The following is a 23,301-nucleotide window of genomic DNA, read 5'->3' on the forward strand; positions in this document are numbered from 1 at the left end:
TTATTACCAGGTGTAAAAAATATTACATTGATCAAATATTCACCCTACCAAGTATTGATCTGCTATAGATCAACATTTGTAGGACTCATCAACTATGCAGAATGGTGGAATAGTCACATACATTAAAATATATACTTATATTCCTTTCCAAAGTGAAATGGAAAACTACGGTAAAACAGATATGCTCTGCAAATTTTATTCTTTAATATTGTAGCTTATCTTCAGTTACTAAAGCAAAAATATAACCATTCCCAAAGGCAAGCTGTAAGACCACAGAAAATTTCTGAAAACTCTCCAACATGTTACAACTCAAAACAAACAAAAAAGAATGTAAATTTTTATGTCAGAACATGGTGGTTCAAAATGTCTGGATAGTATTTCTACCTCAATTCTTTCTCAGAATTTTGACTTTAAAGAAAGAGTGGGATTTTACCTGGAGTACTGTGGGATTTTACCTGGAGTACTGCATCCACCTGGAGTACTGTGTCCAGGTCTGGAGTCCTCAGCACAGGAAGGACATGGACCTGTTGGAGTGGGTCCAGAGGAGGCCCACAAAAATTATTAGAGGGATGGAACACCTCTCCTATGAGGAAAGACTGAGAGAGCTGGCATTGTTCAGCCTGGAGAAGAGAAGGCTGCGGGGAGACCTTATTGCAGCCTTTCAATACTTAAAGAGGGCCTACAAGAAAGATGGGAATAGTCTTTTTAGCAAGGCCTGCTGTAACAGGACAAGGGGTAATGGTTTTTTTTTTTTTTTAAACTAAAGGAAGTAGATTTAGACTAAACAAAAGGAAAAAAATTTTCACTATGAGGGTGGTGAAACACTGGAACGGGTTGCCCAGAGAGGTGATAGGTGCCTCATCCTTGGAAACATTCAAGGACAGGCTAGATGGGGCTCTGAGCAACTTGATCTAGTTGAAGATGTCCCTGCCCATTGCAGTGGGGTTGGACTAGATGACCTTTAAAGGTCCCTTCCATCCCAAAATATTCTATGATTCTGTGATTTATTTGCCTAAAAACATCTAGATAGTTACAGGAGAACATAGGCCATGGAGACAGATACTTCCAGAGAGAAAGGATGTCATTTAGATTCATTTTGTGTAAATTGCTCTCTAGAGGTGCCTATTTCTTTCCAAGTTTTTGAAAGGACTAGAGTGACTAGCTCAGGTGGACATACAGGCTATGACTGGTATGTCTATAGGCAGCCAATTTGTGCCATTTGAGACACCCTCAAATAGCCAAAAAGATCATATAATTATGACAAATATGACGAAGGAGAAATGTATGTTTATGAACCAGTGGTCAGAGACCAGTCCATACATTCCATGGCATCTCAGCTGGCACTGCACACGTATGATTTAGGAAGCTGACTAGCACCTAGGATTCAGCTCTGGATTCAGATACCTCAATAGGGGTGTCTACACATGAACAAACAGACACATTACTAAAGAATAAATGGAGGCTATTGAATACAGTAAATAAAGAATGATTCTGCTGCATATACATAGGCATTTATTGCTATCCAAGGTGCATTCAGGTGGCACTGAGAGAATTCAGATTCAGATTCAGAAGGTGCATTCAGGTGATTTATTTAATCTTTTCATATAACTGATATATGTGTATATAACAGAGAATTAGAGATCAGTGTGATGGGAGTGTTTAAATGACTTACAAATCAGGCCAGTTTTAAACTTTAAAAAAAAACCTCACTAGACTGACATTTATTAACAATACTTATGTTAATAGTTCTTACTCATTATCAGTCGTTATCATTATTTATTCAAAGTTGTCTGTCCTTAGAACGTATATACTACATAAACCATGAGTATACACTACCATGAAGCTGACGGCCATAAATTGGCACTGATGGCTACTATTCTTGAGAATTTTAGTTGCTCAAGTCGAAGTGGCCAAATTTGAAAGCTCTTCCACATGGGAAACTGAAACCAAAGTGGGTGTCTTCTTTCTCCTTCATCCTGCGATCCAGGACTTGTTCTTTTAAAAGAAGTTTAACTTCTTAGACAATTACCGGTCCTTGACCTTCACTGCTAGACTACACATTGCGTAATGCGAAGTGGGGAGTTACTTTCTCAAGTTTCCTTACTTATCTGCTACTTCTTTCCTTAAAGTAAAAATTGTCTTCTCCCAGGTCTTGAGGAAGCACTTGTTCAGCAACCAGCACTTGACCATCACTGAGTTGTTGACAGTCCTGGGGCCTCTGCTTTCAACCTGTACCCAAATTTCCAAGATAGATATTTCCTGTTATCCCATAGTAAAACAGCACATCATAACAAGAGACACCAACTACCAAGCTCCAACTCACACATCTGGTTCCCATAGTGAGTTGATAATGACAGGCCAGAGCTGGGGCCTTGCCCATTCAGCATTTGGCACAGACAGCACAAGGTCCATGGCCTGTTACTAGCAGTGGCAATGCTATTTTTTATGCACTACTGGGTACAGAAATGTTTTTACAGTTTTGCTATATTAATGTCCTCACAGTTGGGCCCCAAACAAGTCAATATTATAGTCTGATTAAAGTGCCTCTACTTGTAAAAGTACAAAAGCACAACACACCTGTTCTTTAGCTACAATATCAATAGGGCTTTTTTTAGTGTTACATATATCACGCTTCAGAGATATCAGAAACTGTTCAAACATACTCAATAACAATGGCATTACTGGCATTAAACTATCTATCTCTTTAATGTTTTCATAACTTCCTTGTATTTGCCACAGATCTTCAATATTTTTTCATACAATGTTTCTTGATCTGAGTGATGCTTGTAGCAAAGGGTAAATAGTACTCATAAGAAGTTTTCCTTCCTCCTCCTTCCCTTTTACTTCTTCTGTTTCTAAATGTCAAGAGATTACAGGCTTTCTTGGTGTTTCAGGAGTCTTTGTGGGCTAATAATCTTTTGCATAGTTTACAGACAAATGTATCAATTCCTGAATGATGTCTTATTATGAAGCCAATTGGTTCTTTTCCCCATTGAAAGTTAAGTCAAGTCAATGCAAATTACCAAAAGAAACATCAAGGTGATTTAGCCATTTAAGAGTAAAGATCTTTAAAGATGTTTAAAAGAGGAGTAGAGATTACTTTGGGCCATCAGTATTTGAATTCAGTTCATGGATTCATAGAATCACAGAAACATAGAATCACAGAATTGTTTGGGTTGGAAGGGACCTTTAAAGATCAGCTAGTCCAACCTACCTGCCATAGGCAGGGACATCTTTCCCTAGATCAGGTTGCTCAAAGCCTCATGCAACCTGACCTTAAACACTTCCAATGATGGGGCATCACAACTTCTCTGGGCAACCTGTTCCAGGGTCTCAACACCCTCATTGCAAAAATTTCGTCCTTATATCCAGTCTGAATCTACTCTCTTTCAATTTAAAAACACCGCCCCTTGTTCTGTCACTATAAGCCTTGGTAAAAAGTCTCTATCTTTTTTATAAGCTCCCTTTAAGTATTGAAACACCACAATAAGGTCTCCCTGGACCCTTCTCTCCTCTAGGCTGAATGACCCCAACTCTCTCAGCCTTTCTTTATAGGAAAGGCGTTCCATCCCTCTGATCATTTTCGTGGCCCTCTTCTGGACCCGCTCCAACAGGTCCATGTATTTCTTGTACTGGGGACTCCAGAGCTGGATGCAGTACTCCAGGTGGAGTCTCACCAGAGCAGAGTAGAGGGAGTGAATCACCTCCCTCGACCTGCAGGCCATGTTTCTTTTGATGCAGCCCAGAATACCATTGGCTTTCTGGGCTGCAAGCACACATTGCCGGATCATATTTAATTTTCATCTACCATTATCCCCAAGTCCTTCTCTGCAGGGCTGCTACCAATCCATTCATCCCCCAGTCTGAACTTATATTGGGGATTGCCATGACCCGGGTGCAGGATATTATATTTGGCCTTGTTGAACGTCATGAGGTTCACATGGGCCCACTTCTCAAGTCTGCCAAGGTCCCTCTGCATGGCATCCCTTCCCTCAAGTGAATCAGCTGTACCACTCAGCTTGGTGTCATCTGCAAACTTGCTGTGGGTGCACTCAGTCCTACCGTCTGTGTTGTTAATGAAGATATTACATTACATTGGTGCTACTACGGACCCGTTGGGGACATGACTCATTACTGGTTTCCATTTGGACATAGAGATGTTGACTGTAACTCTTTGGACATGGTCATCCAGCTAATTCCTTATCCATTTAACAGTCCATCTGTCAAACCCACATCTCTCCAATTTAGTGCCGAGAATGTTGTGGGAAACTGTATCAAAGGCCTTACAGAAGTCCAGGTAGATGACATCCGTAGCTCTTCTCTTGTCCACTGATGCAGTCCATTTTAAAAGGCCACTAGATTAGTCAGGCATCATTTGTCTTTGGTGAAGCCATGTTGACTATCTCTAATCATCTCACTGTCTTCCATATGTTTCAATATATCTTCCAGGAGGATCTCTTCTATGACCTTACCGGGTACTGAGGTGTGGCTGGCTGGTCAATAGTTCCCAGGGTTGCCCTTATTAGCCTTTTAAAAAATGGGTGTGATATTCCTTTTTTCCAGTCACTGGGGGCTTCTGACTGCCATGACTTTTCAAATATGATGGAGAGTGGCTTAGCGACTGTCCTGGTTTTGACTGGGATAGAGTTAATTTTCTTCCTAGTAGCTGGTATAGTGCTGTGCTTTGGATTTAGGATGAGAATAATGTTGATAACACGCTGATGTTGTAGTTGTTGCTAAATAGTGTTTATACTAGTCAAGGACTTTTCAACTTTCCATGCTCTGCCAGGCACACAAGAAGCTGGGAGGGGGCACAGCCTGGACAGCTGACCCAAACTGGCCAAAGGGCTATTCCATACCATATGACGTCATGCTCAGTATATAAGGTGGGGGCTGGGCATTGGTTAGCAGGTGGTGAGCAATTGCATTGTGCATCACTTGTTTTGTATATTCTTTTCTTATTCAATTTCCTCTTAAAATTAACTGTCTTTATATCAACCCACGGGTTTTACTTTTTTCCCGATTCTCCCCTCCATCCCACTGGGCATGGGGGAGGGTGAGCAAGTGGCTGTGTGGTGCTTAGTTGCCAACTGGGGTTAAACCACAACAGTGACACATCAGCCAATTCCCTCAGGACCCTGGGATGCATTTCATTGGGTCCCATGGACTTATGTATGTTCAGGTTGCTCAGGTGCTCTTAAACCTGATCTTCTCCTACAATGGGAAGGATTTTCTTGCCCCAGTCCTTTCCTTCAGTTTCAGGGGCTTGAGAGATGTGGGAAGAGAGATTACCATTGAAAGCTCAGGCCAAAATATTTTTGAGGACCTCAGCTTTCTCCATGTCAGTGGTCACTAGTTCTATTACCTTCTTTACCTGATTTCTTAAACATGGAAGTCAAGAGCTCTGGCACTCTCAGAAAAACATCCTTAAAGAGCTGTCAGCTCTCTCCTGCTCCTTCAGTTCCTTTAGTTCAAGTCCTCCTAGTTCTTTTCCTTTAGGTCAAGTAAAAGAAACATGAAAAACTTGTTTCTCCAGCATATCTTTGCAAGTTTTACACAAAAAAAAACCCATGAAACATTAGTTTGTGGGAGTGCAAGTGTACTTTTACTGACCCTTGTTCTCACTGTGTATTTTCAGCATGAAAATATGACTGAGCAAACTTAGTGGTTGTGTCCTTAGAGCCATATAGCCAAGTCCACACTGAAATTTGCTCTTATTGCAAGTTGACTTGCATTCATTTCAGGATGAAATCTCTTTTTTTACATTCTAATAATTAAAACTGAATTTCAGTTTTCACATGAACAATCTGCATCAAATTGTTTAATTATGCATATGAGTGTATATATATGCATATGCAAAAGCATGAGTGTATGTACACATAGGAGAGATTAAAATGGGGAGGGTAATTTTTAATCTTATAAAAGCTTTAACTCACAGTACTGTTAAATAAATACATATATTTATAATGTGTAAGTATATAATAAATTGAGAACTATATAATGCATATTTGCATTTTGGACAGAGCCTAGATAAGCCCTGCAAGGAAAAAACATCTGGCATTATTATTCCCTGCCCCCTCACCCCAACCAGTTACAAGTGCTAAGAGATCACAGGGCATTTAGGTGGTCTGTAAGAAGTTAATGGGAGTTGTGTATTGTCCAAAAACCCATACAATTCACACCTACTATCACAGCTTCTAGCATTATAAACCACAGCACCAAGAATGGGAAGAACTGCATGGACATAAAGGACACGAAGGGGATCTCCTGTTAATGAGGTGATTCTAACATGGTCAGCAAGCACAAGTCAGTGGAAGAAGCTGCCCTTCGAGGAGGAGATTTTGGGATGGGAGGTGGAAAAGACCCGTGCCCATTTTCATACTTAGTTGATGTTTAAGGAGTACCAGTGATCACATATTGTGAAAACAGGAACAAAGCAGTTATTGCAGCAGCTGAAACCTGAGGAAGGTGTACAGGAGGCCTGGAGCCACTGCTCCAGGCTGCACAAGACTACCAGAGTCATTGCAATGAGGTGACGAATTGCCATTGGGCAATGTTAGATGAAAATATCGAACACTCCCAGACAGCTGAGAATGCTGCAGCTCCATGTCCTTGCAGGTCCTACCAGTTGCAAGGCTGAAGATGTATTCCCAGCAGGCACACGTGCAGAAAACACACATATACCACACATATACATGGCCAGACACACGTACCACAGACACTCAAAGTACTCACAGGAAGACAGACAGCACTAATGTCCTCATCCTGCTTCCCTGTCTGGCTGAGCAGGATGAAGGTCCACTAGTGAGAATACATACATACATATATACAAGGTGGATCCCTCCAGGGGCTGGGCTCAGACAGTCAGCCTGCCCAGTAGCTGCCTCTGGACCTTGGTATCCCCAGTTACCGGCTTCCCAGGTCCCAATGGCCAGACAAACATACTGATCAGTAAAGTATTGGAAGGCAGGACTTCTCAAATCTTACACAATCACTCAAATTACTGGATCATTGTGCTGGGATTTTTTGGGGGGGTTCGTTTTGGTTTGGTTTTGTTTTGCCTTTCTGTAATTTGCATTTGTTGCATACTTAACTCACTGGATATATCCTTTGTTTTCACTTATTTTTCACTGCATTTCACTTTGGGCAGAAGTGGTTGGCGTGTCTGCTTTACTTTTTGTACAAGAATCCCAGAAAGCCAGATTCATAATTTCTTTATTTTTTTTGTATGCTTTATTTTCAATGACATGCAGTCATTTATTATGGTAACTATTATGAATGAAGTACATAGACCTTTACTGTACCTTTAGCAACAGTGCGAATGCTGTCAAGTTTATTGAGACAATTACCTAACTTTCAAAATAAACTACATTTCAGAAAGTATATTTTAGTTACAATTCAATAGGATTAATTTATGTTTATTACTGCATTACAACTTTAATTGAACAGAACATTACCAAAAGAAAAAAAAAAGTTCTAAAAGCTGCCAGCAACTGTTTGAAGGGCAGTTACAAAAATGGTAGACCCTTTCAAACAGTATTTCTAAAATTCTATGAAATAAAAAATAAATATTTTCCTGTATTTTAAAACATTCGATGTTTATTCTTTTACAGATACCTTTATGACTTTGCAAACAACCTCTTTCATTCTAAGCTTACCTGTTGTGTTTTTTCCAGCTTGTATACTCTAAATAGTCATCAGGCAAGGAAGATAGGGAGGTTAAACTGCTGTCCTAGGGCATGAAAAACTCATGTTTAGATAAGCTTTATGTCTAAATCAGAAACTGCAGGCCCCTATAGTCCTTTTCACAGGAAAGCTACTTGTCCAAAGATTTTCCCCTTGCTCTTCTATCACTCAAAACCACTGAGATGATTGTTTTGTAAGCCTTTGTTATTTGCTTTCACCTTTACTATGCTAAATGAAGTAACCTCATCAGAAAACACCTTTTTTCATAGATCAGTTATAAATGTACTGAGTGTGTCAAGTTCCACCCCAGCTTCCTATGAGTGTACTGGTCATCTCACTCTGAAGTGAGAATGGCTATTCATCGCTGCACTTTGTTTTCTGCCAGTTACTGATTATGGAGGCCTATACACAAAATATCCAGTGGAGAGATTAAGTGTTTAATTCTAGGAGGAATAAAACAGATCATCCTGTAACCAAAACAGCAATGCTAGTCTCATTCATTAAAATAATTTATGTGTAAAGTGGAAACTACTTTTTTTTGGCCTTCTATAATTCTCTAATATTAGAGAATTAACAATACACAAATGAAATTTGATGTTTTCATTATTTGTTCTAATTTATACATTTGTAGATAAGTATTTTTCACTGATCTCTAAAATAAACTTACATGTGATCTAGAGTTTACCTTTGTTTTCTTGCAATTAAATAATTTTGAATTCTTTCAGCCCTGTTGGTTACGTTATCTTAATTTCAAGCTATGTATACCTAAGAATACACAATTCATATGAAAGGATACAAGGAAACAGAGAGAACAGAGGTTTCAGTGAACCATGAAGGAATGAAGAAAACATTTGTCATCTTACTGTAATTTTTTTTTTTTTTTAGTTAGCGGAAGTTAACTAGACTTCTCTGTTTATTTCACTGAAACCTCTGTATGAAACGTAGAAAAGACTGAATATAACTTAGAGTTATACTGCCTTGCTGAGTTTTCATATACATTTGATTTTAATATATTTAATTACACAGAAGTGGAGATCAGATCTGTCTAGTTACTTCACCGCTTCTCTAGTTACTTCACTGCTTCACTACTTTTCAGTTAAAATCATCTAAATTACAGAATCTTTAAAATTCATCTGCATAATCCAGGAACATTTATAAAGCGATGAAACACAGCATATACCCATTTTTTGGCCACAGAACGATTTTGTGTGTGTGTGTGTGTATGTGTGTGAAATGGATACAAATTAGATAATAATCCCCTAAAATCAAATCACACTCATCTGGCTTTGACCCCTATCTAAGCCTGACTTGCAGAGACTATACATCACATTAATTTCATGAAATGCAGAAATGCCTGTAAAGTATAAAATCTCCAAATCTGCACGCTCTACAAAACCTGGAGTGACACAATGTCTGGGGAACATTTGATGTCAGTATAAAGATGAGGTGAGAAATGAGTAGTCATAAAAACCTTCTGACTATCCTGTCACAGCACATGTTTCATCAAAGCAGAAACTTTACTCAGCTGAAACTTCTCAACCCACAATTTTCCCAAGTCATTTGTAGGAGCTTCCTTATTTTTTTCTCCTCAACACCATCTGTAATGCAAGCTTTATCAAAATTATTTAAGGCAGACTGAAAGTCCACTGAAAGGCTATCCATTTGTATTATCATTGAATTTGTCCCTGAAATGGTCGGGTTTTTCATGTTTCAGAAATATTAGTTGTATTCTTGAAAACAAAACAACCAACCAAACAAAACCCCAAATCCACGAAGCATGGAAAAAGTGACAAAATGACAACTTTTATTCTATGTGCAGAAAGAATTACAGCTACAGTTCTCAGGTATCAATTCAAACTATCAACAAATTTTAAGTATACAATTCTAAAAAGCAGTATTCAGTCATAGTAACTACTGCTGACCTCGTTTGAAACACTTCTATTTGGAGTATGTTTAAGCCAAAATACAGGGCAATCTATGCAAATCTTCAGACTCTCAGGGGCACTGTCCTATGCACTATCATGGGAAGAATTCAGGAACTGAAGAGAGAGCATAGTTGTGCTACAGATGTGAGATGATATTCTTTGTATTAAATGAAAATCCACTCTACTTTCTCCTTTCTTACAAAAGGAGGTCTGCTTCAGACATTGACAGTATTGCTGTTCCACTGCAGGTTTTTGCCTGTGGGAGGACAGAATAAGTTGAAAGGAAAAACCTTCTGCAGTGGTGGCTTGGAAAAAGAGCAAGGAGAAAAATTGATGACAGAATTGTTAATAAAAAAGAAGCATTCAGGTCAACTAGACTTATTTCTGATTTTGTGTTGAAAAGATATATTATTATATTCTGAGAAAAACAATCCCCTAAAATGCAAAAAGTTAAATTTCAGTATTTTCATATTTTCAAAAAGAAGTATTTGGGTTTTTCCTTAAATTAAAACTCTATATGGAAATTTAACAAAAGTTTAATAAGGGGGGGGGGGGTGTTCGTGCACATACAGAATTGGGTAAATGTAATCTTTGGTCACAATATTATGTACTTTTGCTGCTTTTTACTTGGAAGGACAAGCAGACAAAATATTTTGATTTGAATTTTAAAATTGCCTTTGTTATTCCCTCCTACCTCCTAACTATTGTTCTTTTAAGAAGGGATTGAATGGAAGTGATGACTCATTAAATTAACCAGAGATAATAGAATTCTAAACCTCATTTCTAACAAATGCTATAGAATCAAAATATATTTTTACAGCAGTTATTGAGCTGAATTATTTTGTTTGTTTGTTTTTATTTGTCAAAGCATTAATGTATTACCTTCACATTTTACTTTCCGAATTAAGCTAATTGATAAAATAGTGAAAGTTTGGGGTGGGGTTTGATTTATTGGCTGATTTCTATTTTTAAGTAGCATATCCCTTTGTGTATTCTATTTCACTAAATATTTCAGCAAAAACGTTGAAGACATATATTGAGGCTGGCTTGATCTTCCAAAATAGCCAAGATATAATCTGAGCATTGGAAGGCAGTAAAAATCCAGTTGTAGCATTTTATGGTCTCCAGGTTCTGAATTTCAACCCCACAGTTTCTCTTCTCAAAGCTGGACTGTGTTCCCTGCTTAAACTGTGCTGTTAGTCTAACACTAATAATTGTCTTTCTCTGACAAAAACAAACAAACAAAAACCCAAAATAAACAACCAACAAGTAAAACAAACAAAATACCCCAAAAAGAAAACACATTTTCTAGGAAAGGAAGAGTGTAAGAAATATATTAAGTTCTTCTAATATTTGGCACATTGTGACTGTATCTCTAGCTGTGTATGAAAGGAATCAGAGAAACATTGCCTGGTACTGTAAAAATTACTGTCTATGGCCCTAAATCCAGCCCAGTGTTTAAGAACACATTTATCTTTAAATATGTACATAATCCCATAGATTTTAGTAAGATTAATCTCTTGCTCTAAACTTTCAGAGATGATATTTTGATTGGTCATGGTGTTAGATGCAGTGCCAGGGAATTTTGTATATCCTTTCAGTATTTAAGAAAATCTTATCTTTTTATGTATTTTAGTTTTCTTGATGACAATATATAGCAGTTCAATAGCAGTTCCAATATGTAACATATAGCCAACTTACCAGTCTAGAATATGTGACTGGAAGTCCTTTCCATTTCTTTCTACCTTCTATGGCAAGCCACTTACAGAATGTTTATCTTTCCAAATGTCATTCACAGTATTGGCTGTGTTTGCAAAGTGAATTTTGAAATAAATATGATTATTAAAACAAAGTTAACAGAGGAACTGAAACTTTCGTTAGTCAGTACCAATAAGTACACTAAAATTGAGAATTCAGAAATAACGTATTAGAAAGAAACAAAAAGCTAAGTTGTAAAGAAATACCACAAAGGAAGAGTAAGCCTTTAATTAACTTTTAAAGATCCTAAATAAGAATAAAATAAGAATCAGTAATGTTTTTTTTTTTCTAAACCAGTTCAAAGCAATTTAGAAATTCATTATCAAAAAGCATGCATGTAATTCTGTTTGTGAACTCAGAAGGAAACAAGAGGAAAGGGATTATATCATTATGCTTGATCCTTAGTAATTACGATGCAAGAAAAGGCCTCCTTCATGGTTCATGTAAAACACATTTGTTGATAGTATAAAATGGATCCATGATCTAAATTTTAAAGAACTTAAATTCAAAGCCCATTCAAGACACAAAGAACATTCATTGTCTATAAAAGGCAGAGGAACAAAAGAAGACTTTCAAATGTACAAAGTTGACCAATGGGCAGTACACAGAAAGAAAGCACCAAAATGTTAAATAAAGTAGTAAAGAGAGGTCAACAATTGAACTTCAACACTGAGCTGTCAGTTAGACATACTGTGATGTCTTGATAAGACATCTCCATTAGTAGAGTGGACTGTGAGTGGCAAAGTGAGGAAGCAATGAAGTTTTCCCTCAACAGAGGAATTTTAAACAGGATGAGGAGGGAATAGGGAAGCGAATGGGGAAGAAAAGCAGAAGAATGAAATTTAACCTCACAGACAAACTACATTTTGTCTTAAATGTCTAGATTGTCTCTGGTGAAAACAAGATTACACACAACTCAATAAAATAACCAATAAAAACCAATCTAAACACCCAAGGTAAATGACCGAACTGCAGAACTGCAGAAACAATTGATCAAACACTTGAATCATAACAAGATTTCTATATCATTGATTTCCATCTGTGCTTAGAGACACTCACACGAGAAACAGTATAATTGAGAGTTTGTTGACAAGGGGCACTCAGCAGGAAAAACATTCTTTATGGTGTACAACTTATTGAAGTACTGCAGTATGCATCATTTAATGAACACTCTGTATCAATTCAAAGGACTGTGGACTGTAGTGCAGAACTAAATCTTAGATTGCAGTAAATGCATTTTTATTTTCTTTTAAAGAACTTGAAAAGTTTTTCAATTTAATTTATAATAACCTTTCTTCTCATCATGCTATAGTAGTGAATTACAGTAGCAAGATTTTGAATCCTGTGATACGTGTACTGCTTGACATCACCTAGATTTTTCATTTTAATAACTTTTATTGTCAAGTTAATGCTTGCTCTTTAGTACTGATGTGTTAGAAGTATTTTATCAACTAGGGTAGGTAAGTGGACTTCTGTAGGGATCACATGGACAGGCAGGAAGTCGTATCCTGGATTCAACTTGTAACCCAGAATAGAAAGGCTTTGTATTTCAGACTACTACTAATGATGCATTCTATTACTGTTTTGGTAGCATTAGTCCAGAAAACCTCTATATTAATTATATATATAGTTCACATTCTTTTTAACAGACGTATTAATTAAAATAATTTTGTATCTACTAGTAATTGAATGTTTGGCTTTGAAGCTGTTGTGGTTTAACCCCAGCTAGCAACTAAGCACCACACAGCCGCTCGCTCCCTCCCCGTACTGGTGGAATGGGGGAGAGATCAGAGGGGTAAAAGGGAGAAAACTCATGGGTTGAGATAAGAACAGTTTAATAATTGAAGTAAAATGAAATAGAACTGAACAGTTTAATTGGTAAAGCAAAAGCTGCGCACACAAACAAGGCAAAACAAGAAAACCATCAGCAGGCAGGTGTTCAGCCATCCCCAGGAAAGCAGGGCTCCATCATGCGTAATGGTTACTTGGGAAGACAAACGACATCATGCCGAATGTCCCCCCTTTCCTTCTTCTTCCCTCAGCTTTATATGCTGAGCATGACATCACATGGTATGGAATATCCCGTTGGTCAGCTGCCTCAGCTGTGTCCCCTCCCAGCTTCTTGTGCACCTGGCAGAGCATGGGAAGCTGAAAAGTCCTTGACCAGTGTAAGCACTACTTAGCAAGAACGAAAACATCAGTGTGTTATGGACATTGTTCTCATCCTAAACCCAAAACGCAGCACTATACCAGCTACTAAGAAGAAAATTAACTCTATCCCAGCCAAAACCAGGACAGAAGGTCACCAGAAGAGGACCCGAAATAAAATTTTCTAGAAGCTAAATTTTAAAAGCACATAGGATAACAGATATTAGATAGAATATTTAAAGTCTTGCCTCTGGTGAACAAAAAAATTAATGGATTTTTATTTTATTTTATTTTGTTGTAGAACTCCAGGCGTGGATGCAAGCCTAATACTAGTATGGGAGATGAGCATTACCTGTTCCTCCACATTGAGTCATATGAGGGGTACACATTTCTTCCATCTCAATCACAAGGGAGGGAAAACTTCCAAGTAGCATTTCTGGGGACTAAACCTGGCAAGCAGACATGAATACACGTATTTTTAGAACTATTAAGTTATTCTCTTGCCTTGGACATGTACATAAATTTCCAACATCAAGGCACTGAAAGGTAGCTAGGTCTTTAGAATAAATCCTTGAATTCCATTACACAGTAAAATTGAATACACAGTAATGTGCTGGTTATATCTAGTATAGTAAGACTGTATGAAGCAGGTCAAGATTTTCCTACTTTAAATTTTCTGTACTGTGTAAGTCTTCCTAGGACACCATCTATAAAAATCTTTGTATGTGACCTTCTTTAATGCATTTGCCCTTTGCAAGACCTTTCAGAATCTTAAGGGTTTTCTCCAAGATGAAAATTGTCTGAGAAATATACTGTATTTCTACTATCAGTAGGAATTATGCTAGCATCTTTTTCACTTTCAAGACGAAGCACAAATTCTTAGACAAAATCTTTGGTTTGTGACAGTTGTATGCCACTCACAGATTGGACCTGTCACTACACATTCTTCTCATGCTCATCTAGTCTGTCCTTGTTCAGTGTTGGGGTTCCTGGGAGGTATTAAAAGTAACTGTTATCTAAAGTCATATTATTAGAGGCAATATGCAACATACGTAACTGCAGTGAGAGAAAAGCAGTTATGAAAGAAATAACGAGAAAATAACAAGTAAACCTCAAACACCTTCCCCCAACCCCTCCATTCTTCCCGGGCCTAAGGTCACTCCCGATTTTCTCTGCCTCCACCCCCTCTAGCGGTACAGGGGAACAGGGAATGGATGTTGCGGTCAGTTCATCACACGTTGTTTCTGCTGCTCCTTCTTCCTCAGGGGGAGAACTCCTCACATTCTTCCTCTGCTTCAGCGTGGGGTCCCTCCCACGGGAGACAGTCCTCCATGAACTCCAGTGCGAGTCTTTCCCATTGGCTGCAGTTCTTCATGAACTGTTCCAGTGTGGGTCCTTTCCACAGGGCGCAGTCCTTCAGGAACAGACTGCTCCAGCGTAGGTCCCCACAGGGTCACAAGTGCTGCCAGCAAACCTGCTCCAGCGTGGGCTCCTCTCTCCATGGGTGCACAGGTCCTGCCAGGATCCTGCTCTAATGCAGGCTTCCCATAGGGTCACAGCCTTCAGGCATCCACCTGCTCTGGTGTGGGGTCCTTCACAGGCTGCAGGTGGAGATCTGCTCCACCATTAACTTTCGTGGGCTGCAGGGAGACAGCCTGCCTTACCATGGTCTTCACCACAGGCTGCAGGGGAATCTCTGCTCCAGTGCCTGCAGCACCTCCTCCCCCTCCTTCTTCACTGACCTTGGTGTCTGCAGAGTTGTTTCTCTCACAGATTCTCACTCCTGTCTTCTGGCTGCTGCTGCTGCAGGTGTTTTTTTTCCTTCCCCCCCCTTCTTAAATATGTTATCACAGAGGGGCTACCACTGTCACTGATTGGCTCGGTCTTGGCCAGAGGTGGGTCCATCTTGGAGCCAGCTGGCATTGGCTCTGCTGGATACAGAGGAAGCTTCCAGCAGCTTCTCGCAGAAGCCACCCCTGTAGCCCCCCAGCTACCAAAACCTTGCCAAACAAAACCAATACATCTATATATATTTATACAGTTGTATTACTTTTTAAGAGCTATATTATCTTCTGAGTTCTGATTGCAGGCTATAAGCAATACACTGCTGAAATCTCAGAAAGGCAAAACAATATGTGATCTTTGTTTTCTTTTCTGGCAAAATCATGGATGAGTCGTGGTTATTTGTGCAGTTACAAAGTTGTGACATTTGTTTTTGAAGAGTTTTGAAGTTACTTGTAATAGCTATGTGTACAAGAGCATTGTGCGAGGAGACCTAAAAAAAGAAAATCCCACTGTGGAGTTTTTAAGAGACTTTTGTAGTCAGAAGCTTTTCAGAGAGGACTTCCACAGTCATCAAAACCGGTCACTTTGCTTCAAAAAATACATTCAAATGTAGCTGTGCTTGTATTTACTGTTACTAAAAATGGGCCGGCCTGTTCTTTCATATTCTATCTATTTAGGCATGCAGAAGGTAGAATTGGAAACATTGCAGTAATTCTACCAGCTGTCTGCTTTTATAAGTACATCCACTGTTAAAAGGCACTGACCATTGCTGAGGTCAACCACTGTTTATGCAGTGATTACATGTTTTCAAAACCCTTCTGAACTGAAGTTGGTTGTGGTGACAGCATGAAAAGGATTTCTCTCAAAAATAAGAAGATTGTGTGCAGGTGGCTCTAGCAGATAGTCCAAATCTTTCAAGCATGAATAAGTCTTTTGAACTCATGGCCTGAGTGGAAGCTACATCAAGTGTGGCATTACACTTGTGTAAATCTGCTTTGAGTCAAAGACAGAGGACTCTGCCCAGCTGCTTCTCCTTAAGTTTTCTGCATTGCAGTGGCATTCACAACTATGAAAAGGGACTCTTTACCAAGCTCATTAATTGGCAGACAGCATACAAGTCCAAGAAGAATAGAGATTAATGGGCTGAACATTTTTCACATTTTTTTAATTAATATTTTAATATAGCAAATCCCTTTGAAATTTTGCATTAGTTACATATTTACTTGGGAGGAATAAAGGATGTAAGACGCTCACTCAGTTTTGCTTATCTTAAAAAAAAAGGCATACTAAACATATTGTAAAAACAAAAACAAATCAAAACTTTTTTTGAACACATTTTAGTATTTATTTTATATAACGTAAAGTGGAGTCAGCTACTATGAATGGAATTAAGCATCTCAAACTCGGGCACGTAATCTGAACTTACTAGATAGGCTTTCTTAATAGCCAGTGAAATGAAACAGCCATTTGTAGGAAATGGTTCATCTTTAATTCTCATATATGTTGAAGAGAAATACGATGAATCATCCCTGGAAATACTTGTCCCTTGACTCTTGGGAGATCCTAAATTACTAGTTTAGATCAAATGCTAGATAGTCAACATTAGGTGATGTGAATTATGCTCTGAATATTGAATCCAAACCCACAAAAAAGTAACAGTCAAAGTAAGATCTAAATGTTGGAATTTCCAGATACTCTTTGAGCCTTTGATGCTGATTTACCAGGACCTTCTTTAGCAATATTTCAACATTTTACCTCTAAATATAACAGTATTTGCTGCTGTCTCCTGAAACACCATTTTCAAACTGCTTTTACAAAATGATATGAAGTTTCCAGGAACCACCTATGCCTAACAGTTAAATTGGCTCTGTGTCTTACCATTTTAGTGACAGTGGTAGCTTTTGAATTGCTGCCAACAGAGTTGTCTTCTTTTCATAAAGGTTACCATGTGTTATGCTAATGACTAGCATTGAACCAACTTTCACATTGCTTTGAAATAAACCTGAAAGATACCTTGAAGTGTATTCATATTACGAAAACTTTAGCATTTTGGTGGTTATGACAAGACAGAATTGTTGGTAAAAGGTACAGAGCTTTCAGTCTCCTTGCAAGGTGTTTTTCAAGAAGATGGTTAGGGAAAGGAATGTTGAAATTTAGAGCATCCTCAGAGTATTACCGCTGTAAATATGAAGAATCAAAACTGATCGACGAATGATAACTAATTATGTGTATTAAGACAAGTCTCTTCTTAAAAATCAGTAAAAAAATTAGATTTTAAAGTTTTTGTTTTCTGAATCTTATATACAACCTAATTGCTACACAAAATAGTATCACCAAAAAAAGAAAACCTGCAGTAAAAATAATGGAAGTGTTATATATAAGGACAATTAGTTCCTTTGTAAAATATTTTAATTGCAAAAAATAGTGTTAACAAGCAAAAACATCTATCTATAAAATAAAAACTTTTACATAAGACAATATAAACAGCTACTATAACTAAAGGACAGCACTATTCCTGATTTACTAAAATATACTTAAATAAATCTACTCACCTTCCTGAAGATTTTCTCCTGTACAAAGTTTCTTACCTTATTAATTGTTGACTAATTTTTATCAGTGCAAAGAACCTGCAAGAAACTTTAGACAACTTTCAAGTCATGCTTAAATTTTTAGTCTGAAATTACCTAACATGAACATCCCTGAATAAGGCTATATTTGTGATTTGAGATTCAGACATCTTTAGCCTCAACTTCACAACACACTCTTATAGGCACCTAAGTTAGGAACTTAGTGTGAGACCTCTTTCCATGTGACTTATGAACCAATTTGCACCCAAATTTCAATTCGCCAGGCCCAGACTATTGATATGTGCAATATTTTACCAACAAGAATTAACCAGTGGAACACCTTACGAAAAATGTGTTGAAACACATCTACAGTCTTCAAATCAATATTAAACATTTCTTTATAATCTGCATTGTGAATTACATGAATGATGAAGGAAAACTGAAATTCTGTGGCCATCTTTGGTGGAAGCCATATGCACCTGTTATGGTGGCTCTTCCTAATTTTAATATCAAGAAAATAAAATAAAATTATAAATATATATATAAAATTAATATCAAGAAATCAGCTTCTTGTTTCAGAGAATAGTCATAATTCCACCTAATCACTAAGTTATCTCTAAGAAAATTCAACATTTCTCATACTGAAAATTTTCACACATTGGTTGTGAAAAATCTGCAAGTCAAGTATTATTTTCCTTCATTCAGTGAGACATTTCAAATATCTAGTGAAATGTTAAGCTACATCCAATTTGCAAACAAGAAAATAAATTAATTTTTAAACTTAATTTTTTTCAACACTACATACCATTATTTATGCAGTTATCTCATTATTAGAAAACTTAAAGTTTTGCTGTGCCCCCTTTTCTCTAGCTTTTTACAAGTTACCAAAATATTAAAAATCTTTCTCTTTTTTGGTCCAGTTTTGAGATTAATAACTCAAATTGCTTCAAGATGTCAACTGATACTGGTTTTATGAGAATCCATAACTGAACAGTCCTATTAAGTAGAGAGAGTATTCATTCGTTCAGAGATTTATACAGTCATCATCAATATATCTTCAGGGCAACTTCTGTCTATAAATATATTTATCTGTCATTTTACATTATCTACAGATGATGCTTTTGTTCATTGTTCTTTAGGGAAGATATACTTTAATTCAGATTGATCCCTGTGGAAAAACGGAAGTCAGAGATCACAAAATTTTTAATAAATCATCAGTAAGATCAATAAAATCAATCCTTTTCAGTTCTTATTTATTCTTATTTTTATTTATTTCTAATTGAAACCACAAAGGAAACACTTTACCAATAGAGAAAGTGATTTTTTTTATTAGTATTTTAACAATGACTACTCTGGTACCAAATAATATATTAAATTATTGCTTTAAAAATTGCATTTTAAAAGCAGTTCTTACTAAAATACTGCTAATACAGTAAAATACTCCACTCAGAATATGTGCGCCTGTAGTGTGTCATATCACAGTGAAATCAATGTAGTACTAAAAACACAGTGAAGATCAAGATCTAGTGTAAAATGTACACATAATTAAATAAATAAAGGCTTTAATTCATGTTTGGTTCTGCCCTTGCAAACACTAAGATATTTAAGCAACTTAGGAGATGTCCCCACTGCTTAATGAAGTGTAATGCAGAGAATCACTCATGTTTACATACAGAAGCAGAAATTTCATGTTATTGAGACAACATTGGACAGGACTTAGTAGCTTAAGTGTGGCACTACAATAACATACAATCATGCTTCAAGACCTCAGCTGATATCACTCTGCAGCATGTTTAGCTTGGTTTGTCTGCTCTTTCTTAATTATGTAGTAAGAATATGACACACTGCCTCTGACTGTTTCACTGTCTTGATGCATATTTCTTTTAACGTTCTAATTTTAAATCACAGAATTTAAAAAAAAAATCTTAAGAGTATCAAACACATTTATTGTTTTGGTTTTTCTTTTTAAATTTATTTATTTTTATAATGGGGTTATGCCAATGAAGCCATTAGGACCTTTTTTCTGTAAGGTAGTCTAAAAACATTTGATTAAAATATCTTCCTGCACATCAGTTTCTGTTCTGAAGTGGATTTCTTAGATTAATGATAAGATGGATAGATTACCAATTTGTTGTTCTTTAGAGGATTCTTTTCAGAGGATTTTTAAGGGAGATGAGAGGTGTGGTGGGGAAAAAATATGAACTACTTATATGTTTACAAGACTACACACCTTGATGTGTGATAAAATAGTCATTGACAAGAACTTCTACCTGTGCTGAGTTCCGGACATCAACTTTAATCCTACATGTTGAGTCTTGAAATACTATTGAGTTACAAATCATGAATGTCCTTTATTCTACAATCATTTTCTATGAAAGTGATTTGGAGTATTTTCTTCTGCATCTACCAATTCAAATGACTACGTTCTTTGTTTTCTGATACACTGCTATTGTTTATTTGTTGTTTCTATGATAGATGGGTTTATGGACTCTTCTGCTGTCGCAGTTGTTAAATAAGGTTGTTCTGTTTTTAAGAAATTATTGGCCTCAAAATTGTCTTTATTTGAGAGCAGGAAAAAATAGACTGTTAAATCTTGCCTCCTCTATAGTTCATAGTCTTTACTATCTTTCAAAGTCAGAAGGATATGGTATTTGGATAATTCAATGGAAAGTGTAAAAATAGCTCCTGTACATAACTTTTTAAAGAACTGCCAAAAATAGTACAGTATCAAAAGCAATAATTTTTATATCAATATGCTCCCAACTGTTTCTTATTTTTACCTAGATGCCAATTCTTTCTAGTAATGTTTCAAAGCAAGCAATGCACAATTGCAAATGTTTGAGTACACTGTGCTTTTGGTGGGGAAAAAAAAGAAAAAAGACTTACATTATGTGACCATACATTCCATCTCAGATATCTCTGTGAGGAAAATTTCAGTTGAGTAACAGCAGAGTAACATAAAAAAGAAATCAGTATTTTTATTGTACCTTCAAATATTATGAATTCTGATATCATGTAATCAATATATTTGAGATTCATTTCTCAAGACCATGTCTCTGAATAACACAGTAACATGATAAGGTTTCTAATTAGCATTCTAGAGAACTCTAATTTAAAATTACATAGTGTCAGATTCATTTTGCATATACACTTCACTTAACTAGCATATTCTGGTGTCACAAGTTTAAGGAATGTGGTATTAGTGACTTTTGAATAGTTACAATAGCCTGAATATTAAATCACCTGTTAAATCACTCAGTTAAAAAAATTACGTTCTGTGATTTCTTTCTATAGATAAAATTGAATTTATAACCCATTAATCCTTAAAGCATTATTTATCAGTTTTGTAGAGACAAATGAAAGGTAACACTACATACATCCTCCAGCAATTTAGGGATTTATTTATCCTTACCTTAAACCATACCAAAAGACTGAGAGTCTCAGATGAGATATTTCCCAATATTAAGTGAATGGGGAAAGAGAGAACTTTGCTTTAGATCAGATCTGGTGGGGTTTTTTTGTTGTTGTTTTGGTTTGGTTTTTTCCCCATAAATATTGTGAAAACTAGACATATATGTTGGGTTGTGGTCACTTACTTTCAGATCCACTTGATCTTTATTCCTTCACAATTACATGAATAGTGACAATTAGAACAAGAGGGTTTCAGTTTACTGTAGAAGTTTACTGTAGCCATTTACTCCAGTCCTGTGTCTCTCCAAAATGCCTGTACATTGTGAACAGAAAGAAAACACAATTGTTATCAAATAGCATTTACGGTATTTGCTGAAATTTTTTGTAAGTAAGTATACCATCTAATCTATTAATAAACTCCCCTTGAAAGAAGGAACTCAGCCAGTAGTTTGTGATACCAAGTACAACACGGAATCTTTTTCAGCCAAGGGTAGAATTTAACTACGATTGCAAGTCCATGGGACAGAATCTGAAGAATTAAACTCATTGTGATCTTTTGGGCTTTAGCTGTATACATTGAGGGGTCATATCAAAAGTACTCTGGACAATAATTCTTTATACAGTTTAGCTTATTGTCAACTATATGGTTAATATTCATATGCTTAAACTCTTTTTGCATCTTATTAATCTTTGGGTATGGTCTTTAATGCATTATTATACTGTGTACTGAAAAATGCAATCATCCTCACATACTGACTGTTTGTCTAGTGGAACTCTATAGCTGCAAGAGAGAGACCCTCACTCCTGGTCACAATTTTTCATAAAGTAATGATTTCTGCCAGCAGCAGAGAATGTTCAGACCTGTGATGGAGTCCATAATAGTAGCAGAACTAACTGCTAGTAGATAAAAACTGTAGCTGGAGAGCTAATCACCCCATTAATCAGTTTTTTTAAATTATTATTATTTCTATTAATTTTGGTATTTTGAAGGAGTTATATGCTTATTGAATATACTTTAGGTCTTCTTTAGGATATTGAGTGGCAGTTCAGTACACCTGCACAAAAATAATGTTTGGGGTATATTTTCTATTTGGAATGAATTTCAACATGGTTCTTCAGAATTATGTATAAAGAATAAAATGAAAACAATCTGAGAACATGGCAGACAAATAATAGTTAATGATCTGTGAAGGTCCTTTATAAAGATGGTTTATGATTTGTAACATACAAAAGTGCATCCATTAGACATTAAAATGCAAGAGTCTAGATTTATGTAATTGAGAATATGACCTGTCAGGGAAAGAATTATATATGCTTCACTTGAATGAGTAAGTGGGGTATCTATTACTACATAGGTACTGAATAGATAGTGATATTACTGATTAGTGAAGCTTACTCACAGATTCTCCATGAATGTAGTTTTGGTACTTGTTAAGTTTGTTTACAAAATACACTTAAACCTTATTTTTAAATGTACCATATCGTCCTTAAATGTTAATCAGAAGGTGGTATGTCCTCTGAAATAAGAGCTTACAAGGATGCAGTGTAAGTAGTTGAAAGAACTGTTCCACTACTGCAATTTTAATTGTCTCTTCTCACAATGAAAATATTTAAAGGACTTTTCAGACTTACTAATGTATAGACAACAAAATTTACTGACATTTTTGACAAGAAATTCTGAGAAGATTTCCACAAGTCCTTTGTTTCAATTAAGATATACAAAATCCAGATAAGTTGCTCTAAATACCTTCTACTTTTTTTCCTCAGTTATAAGCTCATACTTATATAAAATTAATACATAATATCTGAGCACATAGGTATCTTGGTATTTAACCAAAGTTACTATGAAGTTTATTTACTAAAGGTAATCAACCTTTTCTACTGTAAGATGGAAAGCTCTTGAGCAGATGAAGTATTATTTTTGTACGTTGATGACTCGTTTATGGAAGAAAAGATACTTCCTTTTTCCAAATCTTTCAGAACACAGGATTGAGTAACACCAGAACACTTCTCAGAGTATC

The sequence above is a fragment of the Platalea leucorodia genome, assembly GCF_965183815.1.
Source record: "Platalea leucorodia genome assembly, chromosome: 2".
Taxonomy (NCBI): Eukaryota; Metazoa; Chordata; class Aves; order Pelecaniformes; family Threskiornithidae; genus Platalea; species Platalea leucorodia.